The sequence below is a fragment of the Glycine max genome, chromosome 18, assembly GCF_000004515.6.
Source record: "Glycine max cultivar Williams 82 chromosome 18, Glycine_max_v4.0, whole genome shotgun sequence".
NCBI lineage: Eukaryota > Viridiplantae > Streptophyta > Magnoliopsida > Fabales > Fabaceae > Glycine > Glycine max.
This window is the reverse complement of record NC_038254.2, coordinates 43,650,016-43,655,762: the sequence shown is the minus strand read 5'-3', so window position 1 is coordinate 43,655,762 and position 5,747 is coordinate 43,650,016. Positions and strand designations below refer to the sequence as shown.

The 5,747-nt window shown below is 29.0% G+C and overlaps 1 long non-coding RNA gene across 2 annotated transcripts; it reads left to right on the top strand.

Annotated features, from left to right (window-relative positions):
* Positions 1-665: 665 nt before the first annotated feature.
* LOC113000129 (uncharacterized) lies at positions 666-3,223 on the top strand. 2 transcript variants are annotated; one of them, XR_005889787.1, is made up of 4 exons: positions 666-1,196; positions 1,300-1,562; positions 1,656-1,846; positions 2,122-3,223. It is a non-coding gene; the product is annotated as an uncharacterized lncRNA (long non-coding RNA). The 2 variants fall into 2 exon arrangements; XR_003265416.2 differs by having other exon boundaries at positions 1,656-3,223.
* Positions 3,224-5,747: the final 2,524 nt, after the last annotated feature.

The window sequence follows — 5,747 nt, the reverse complement described above, 5'->3', positions numbered from 1 at the left end:
CTTGAGTTGTTCTTTGATTGATCTTTGATTCACTTGAGTTGTTCTTTGATTGATCTTTGAGCTTTTTGTCATCACCTTTGTCATCATCTTTTGTTATCATCATTGTTATCATCAAAACACCTTTGAATCACCTTTGATTCATCATGAAGCTTTGCTTCTACACTGGTCTCAGTATTATTTCCAATCATTCAATAATCTTCTACTAAATTTTTTTTAACTAAATTCAATAATCATACAAACAAAATATATAAGGAATTTTGGAAAAAAAGAAGGAAGACACAAACAATTGCTTACCGTTTATTGTGAAATTTCAACCACGAGCAACAATAGCTAAATACTATAACAGTGTGCTCTGAGTCGTATATTTTACATGCTAATTTCTTTGCGAGCCTGCTGTCAATGCTCACATTGCATATTTATTCCCAAAACCACATGTGAATATGAATAGTTTTATGGAATATATTCCATTTTCTTCCACTGCACAGATGAGAGGGAATATGAACAGATAAGAGGGAATATGACTAGTTTTATGGTATGAAGCACATCTGGCCACATGTGAATAAAACCATTTTTCTTAAAGCAAGAAAGAAAAGAAAGGTTCTTACTCCGAGAAGACTTACCAAAAACAGCCAAAGCCTTCAGGTCAACAACTCGGTGTCCTAATCATCTATCATTATACAAACAAGGCCCTGAGTGGCCACGTGTCAAGCTGTCGTTGCTCTAATTCCCGCCTAAAAATGTCACCTCATGCTACAGTGCCAACAAAAACGATGTGTTTCTAATGCATTTCATTTCCAATACATTTTCCTTCTCGCGATGCGCTTGGGTAACCGAAATGCCAAGCATTTATTGTGGCACGCGTTTTACAATTTTCATTTATTGTTGCTGGCCTTTTCCTTCTCTCTTCCTTCAGAAATCCCAAGCGCCATTTATTTTTACCATTTTCACTTTCTTTGTTTCTCTCTCCCTAATTGCTATCTCCCCATTCTCTGTTCCTTCTTTCCATTTTTTCATTCTTCCCATTTTTCTGTGTTTTTTTACATCTAAAGTTGTGATCTTTTACACCAAAACTGTGATTTTTTTCTCAGATTCCATGACAACGATATCATATTTGCGTTCCTCTCCAGGTTTGCATTTTTATATCGTGTTCTTGGTGGAAGAACACACCAAAGTTGACATTTTTATCTCAAAACTCTGTGAGTGCAGATTTGTTTTCTTTGTGACTTCTGACAATACAAAAGTTTAAATTTTTTTATTTTGTTTTTTGACTTCTCACAATACCTTCGCTATTGTATGCAGAAAAGGTGAAAGAACACTAAAGCTGTGATTTTTATCTCCAAAAAGCTTCAATTTTCATCTCAAACAGATTTGTTTTATGCGTTTTTCTGGGTTTTTTTACATTTAAAGCTGTGATTTTTTACACTAAAATTATGATTTTTATCTCAGATTCCATGACAACGATATCATATTTGCGTTCCTATCCAGGTTTGCATTTCTATATCATGTTCTTGGTGGAAGAACACACCAAAGCTGTCATTTTTATCTCAAAAATCTGAGTGCAGGTTCGTTTTCTTTGTGACTTCTAACAATACAAAAGTTTAAATTTTTTTATTTTGTTTTCTAACTTCTCACAATTCCTTTGCTATTGTATGCAGAGAAGGTGAAAGAACACTAAAGCTGCGATTTTTATCTCCAAAAAGCTTCGATTTTTATCTCAAACAAATTTGTTTTCTTCGTTTCTGTGTCTATGTTTTCTTTGTTTCTTTGTTTCTCACAATACAAAAGCTTACATTTTTTTAGTCAGCCTCTATTGCATGCAGAGAAGGTGGAAGAGCATACTACAACTGTAGGTTTTATCTGAAAACTCCACGTGTATGGGTTCATTTTCTTTGTTTTTTTGGTTTATGGTTAAATTTTTTCGTCTTCGTCAGCCTTCTCAAACATGTTCATTCTTTCTTATACCCATTTTTTTGGGGTTTTATGATTTTTCACAAGACAAAAGCTTTAATTTTTTTGGGTGTTCTCCCTTTATTTTGTTTACTAAGTTCTCGCACTACAAAAAGTTTAAATTTTTTTATTTTATTTTCTGACTTCTCACAGTACGTTTGCTATTGTATGCAGAGAATGTGGAAGAAGACACTAAAGCTGTGATTTTTATCTACAAAAAGCTTCGATTTTTATCTCAAACAAGTTTGTTTTCTTTGATTCTCTGACTACGTTTTGTTTGTTTTTTTGTTTCTCACAATACAAAAGCTTATTTTTTTTTGTGAACCTCAGCCTTCTCCTATGTCCGACTTTTTTTGGGTTTTATGATTTTTCGCAAGACAAAAGCTTTAATTTTTTTGGGTGTTCTCCCTTTATTTTGTTTTCTGAGTTCTCGCACTACAAAAAAATTAAATTTTTTTGTGTTCCTGAGCCTTCTACAGCTTGCATTGCATTTTGGGTTTATATCTGGATCATTGGGTAACTTTTTTTTTGTTTTTTATTTTTCGCAACCCAAAAGCTTAAATTTTTTTGGGTGTTCTGCCTATATATTTTTTTTCCTTTAATGCTGACTGAAGTTATTTCAATGGGTTATATTTTTATATTTGTTCAATCCCTTTGAGTTAGACACTTCCAACTTTGATTTTCAAATATATGACATGCTTTATTATCACATATATGTCATCCTTTATTTATATGGTCAGATGATTGAATATAGTAGTTTTCGACTTCTTTGTTTATGGTTTTTTTTTGGGTCACAGGGATTTCAATTTACATTTTGATGCAGAGGCTCTCAACATTCGTAGCTTGAATTATATTTATTCTTTATTAGTAATATAGATAATTTTTATTGCTCATTATTAGGTTTTAGTTGATTTAATATTATTTTATTAGTAATATAGATTATTTTAGTTAATTTTTGTTTGCGTCCCATTTTTGCGTTTAGTTGTAGCAATGGCAGGAATTCTTGACAAAAGATCAGCTGACTCCGGTGATAGGGTAGCTGATAATCAAGAAGCAGCAAAATTGGAGTGATGATGACCCCATTTGATTGATGAAGAAATTTTTATATTACTTTGTTTTAACAGTTTAAAGTTGTAATTTCATAATTATGATTTTCAGACAATGTATTTTGTTAATATTGTATTCAAACATTGTCAAAATAGACAAAGTTTTACAAAATTTTCTTAGGGAGTCGGGTTTGATTATGATTAATATATGAGTCATGTTGAGTGTTTGATCAATTCAATTTCATGTAGTTTTTTTAATGGCTAAATTTCATATATATACAATTTTATTATATATTTCAGAAAGAATAGTGTTCACGTTACTTTAGCTGAAACCTGTATAACAAAAAATTATTGAATTAATAAATAAATTTTAGAGATAAAAAAATGTTAGGATGATGAGTTAACGTTTTAATTTTCATTTTCAATCATAAAAAAAATAATGATCAATTGGGGAGTTTGGGTGATTAATATTAAACTAATGTTAGTGCAACAACCTCTTTATTTTTTTTTTTAATAAATTCCTAAGACCATTTACATTACATAATTATTTATTTATGAGTTACTTATTATAATTTTGTGGGTCTTATAATTTCATATAAATTTAAATATTTTAAATTAAAATTTACTCCTATGCTAAGATTATTTTATACTTTTGTTTAACTTTTTTGTCAATTTTTTATTATATTTATATCGTTCTATATATCAATATGTTATTATTTGTATGTTTTTCCCGTTTATTGTTAATGAAAATATGCGTGATTGCTCTATTACAGAAAATTAATTAGCTTCATACTTAGGAAATACTTCCATTTCTATTTCACTCAGCTTTACAGTGTGGTGTTGTTTATATCGGGGTCACATAATTTTGGACCAGTCGTGAAAATTAATTTATAGATAATAAAATCAATTTGTTTGGTTGAATAGTCAATTTAAAATATTTTGTGGATATGAAAGTCACAATTTCAAATTTCTATCTTCAAATTTCAAATTTAAAATCAATTTGTTTGATTTAACAGTCAATTTAAAATTCATTTGTGTCTATCTTCACTTCTTTTGAAAGTGACAATTTTGTTAACAATTTAATTAATAAGCATATTTTATTCATATTTTTGTAATTAATAGGTATTTAAGAATAAATTTTAAATATTATGTTAGGATATAGAAATAATCATTATTTTTTCAAATTAATAACCATATTCTGTTAGGATATGAAAATAATCATAATTTAGACGATGATTTATTCCTAATTAGTAGGTACTTAACAATCAATTTTAAATATTAAAGTATCAATTTTAATATATTATTAAAACAACTTCAATTTTGTATTTATTTTTTCTGTAATCATTGTCAATTTATTGACATTTAATTAATAAGCATATTTTATTCATATTTTTGTTAATTATCATTTCAAATTAATAGGTACTTAACAATCAATTTTAAATATTCTGTTAGGATATATAAATAATCATAATTTTAAAATTAATAGGCATTTCTTCTAGGATATGGAAATAATCATAACTTAGACGATGAGTTATTCTTAATTAGTAGGTACTTAACAATCAATTTTAAATATTACAGTATCAATTTTAACATATTATTAAAATCAAGATCAATTTTGTATTTGTTTTTTCTGTAATTATTGAAAATTTATTAACATTTAATTAATAAGCATATTTTATTTCTATTTTTGTTAAATTTTATTTCAAATTAGTAGGTACTTAACAATTAATTTTAAATATTACATTATCAATTTTAACATATTATTCAAACAACTTCAATTTTGTATTTGTTTTTGTCGTAATCATTATCAATTTATTGACATTTAATTAATAAGCATATTTGTTGGACCTTGTGGCCTATATAATCTTAAGAGGGATAGGCTTAGAATGCAGAAGAAGCAACAACAATCAATTTAACAATGTTCTTTAAACATGCAAGACATAATTGATTGCAACAAAATAAATAAGATAAGGGAAGAGAGAATGCAAACACAATTTTATACTGGTTCAGCCATTTCCCGTGCCTACGTCCAGTACTCAAGCAACCCACTTGAGATTTCCACTATCTTTGTAAAATCCTTTACAAAGTCTGAACCACACAGGGACAACCCATCCCTTGTGTTCAGATGCTTTACAGCAAGAGACTTACAGTCTCTTAACCAATCTCATTGAATAAGAAGAATGGAAGAAGAATTCTCTCTTCAAGAGAAGAATATTACAATGAAGATCATGTAAGAATACTTATAGATTTTGCAAGTGTTTGGTCAATGATTTCTTTTGAGAGAGCATTTGACAACGAAGTTCTTTTGGAATCTCTCTCATTGTCTTTTGAGAGGATAAGACATTTTTGCCAAGCAAAACTCTCTCTTCAATTTCGTCCCAAGTCACACATATATATAGGCCTTTGATGGCCATTCAAAATCCAAATGATAAGATGTGACTGTTGGCGATATTCCTTGAAAATCCTCTCTGGTAATCGATTACAGAATTAGTGTAATCGATTACACAGTTGTTTTTCTTGAACAGTTGTGACCCTTCATTTAAAATTTGAATTCCCAACATTCAGAGTCTCTGGTAATCGATTACATATGATGTGTAATCGATTACACACTTTCAAACCATTGCTAATCGATTACATGTACCTTGAATGACTTGAAACCTTTCATTGTGAGGCAAGGCTTGATCTTGAAGAAATCTTGAATCAAGGCTTTGTTTGTTGAAACAATCTTGTATTAATCTTGAAGCAAAATGAGCC